We start from the raw sequence: 2009 nt of genomic DNA, 5'->3' as shown, positions 1-2009 counted from the left end.
TTTATGCCATTCTCCTGCCTCAGCCTCCCGAGTAGCTGGGACTACGGGTGCCCGCCACCTCGCCCGGCTAGTTTTTTGTATTTTTTAGTAGAGACGGGGTTTCACCACGTTAGCCAGGATGGTCTCGATCTCCTGACCTCGTGATCCGCCCGTCTCGGCCTCCCAAAGTGCTGGGATTACAGGCTTGAGCCACCGCGCCCGGCCTTCATCTTTCTACTCTCTATCATCATGAGTTCAATTGTTTTAATTTTTGGCTCCCACAAATAAGTGAGAATATGTGAAGTTTGTCTTTCTCTGCCTCGCTTATTTCACTTAATATAATGATCTCCAGTTCCATCCATGTTGTTGCAAATGACAGGATCTCATTCTTTTTTATGACTTCCTAGTACTCCATTGTGTATATGTATCACATTTCCTTTATTCATTAACCTGTTGATTGGCACTTCAGTTACTTCCAAATCTTGGCTGTTGTGAATAGTGCTGCAATAAACAAGGGAGTGCAGACAGCGCTTGAATATACTGATTTTCTTTCTTTTGGGTGCATACCTAGGAGTAGGATAGCTGGATTGTATGGTAGTTCTATTTTTATTTTTTTGAGGAACCTCCAAACTGTTCTCCATAGTGGTTGTACTAATTTACATTCCCACCAAGAGTGTACAGGTGTTCCCTTTTCCCCATAACCTCACCAGCGTTTATTATTGCTTGTCTTTTGGATAATAGTCATTTTAACTGGGGTGAGATAATATCTCATTGTAGTTATGATTTGCATTTCTCTGATGATCAGTGATCTTGTGTACCTTTTCATATACCTGTTTGCCATTTGTATGTCTTCTTTTGAGAAATGTCTATTCAGATGTTTGGCTTTTTTTTTTTTTTTTTTTTTTTTGAGACAGGTTTCACTGCTGTCATCCAGGCTGGAGCGCAATGGTGCAATCTCGGCTCACTGCAACCTCCGCCTCACGGGCTCAAGCAATTCTGCTGCCTTAGCCTCCCAAGTAGCCGAGACTACAGATGCATGCCACCGCATCCGGCTGACTTTTGCTATGTTTTGTAGAGACGAGGTTTCGTCGTGTTGCCCAGGCTACTCTCCAACTCCTGGGCTCATGCGATCCACCCATCTCAGCCCTCCAAAGTGCTGGGATTACAGACGTGAGCCATCGCCTGGCCATTTTGCACATTTTTAAATCTCGAAAGGCGAATCTACAATAGTGGTGTTATCTGTGGGAGTAATTGGGGAAGCTGCATATCTTGTGACCAATCTACATCTTAGAATTCAGGCTCCTCTCCTCCCCCTAGCTTGGTGGTCTCTCATAGGTTTACAAAGGCAGTTGAGTTTTGGAAAAGGGTTATCATTTAAACTATAACCTAAATGTCTTCCAAAGTTAGCTTGGCCTAAGCCCAGAAGAGCCAAAGGCGCGTGGGGTCGCGGGTTTGGTTAGATTAGACCTACCCTACGGCAATAATTTTCTCACTGATATAATTTTTGCAAAGGCAGTTTCATTATTAGTGTGGTTCTATTTATTTGTCTTTAACATCTACTGTAGTTTCTTCTTTATGAAGTTGGTTATTCTATTATTTGGTGCACTGGTTTCAAAACTGTTATTTAACCCTACGAATTGCAGCTTTTAGCTTTACAAAGAGTCCTTTTTTGCTGTGCCTTCTGGTCTGAACCCTATCTTGTTTGATATCAAGACCTCAGCACGCCTGCGTCTCCGCTGGGGTCGGACTCTGAGTCAGTTCTACAGGCCCTGGGAAACTGGGCGTCCGGGCTCCGAGGATGGTACTGAACCTGCCGCAGCCGGGGGAGGGTGAACCAGGTGCCGCTGACGGAGCCCCCTCCCAGCCTTCCTTTCCTGTCAGGCTGTGCCCCTCTCCAGATACGCTGCAGCTGGAAGCCAGGCCTGTAACTAGGGAGCCTTCTCCGAGGATTCTGGGAGATGTAGTTTTTCCGGCGCTGTCGCGTCCTGGCGCATCGACCTATGACGCTCTTCCGCGTGCGCCGCACACCC

This window comes from Rhinopithecus roxellana, chromosome 10 (genome assembly GCF_007565055.1).
Source record: "Rhinopithecus roxellana isolate Shanxi Qingling chromosome 10, ASM756505v1, whole genome shotgun sequence".
In the NCBI taxonomy this organism is placed as follows: Eukaryota; Metazoa; Chordata; class Mammalia; order Primates; family Cercopithecidae; genus Rhinopithecus; species Rhinopithecus roxellana.
Note: the sequence above shows the minus strand (reverse complement) of the source record.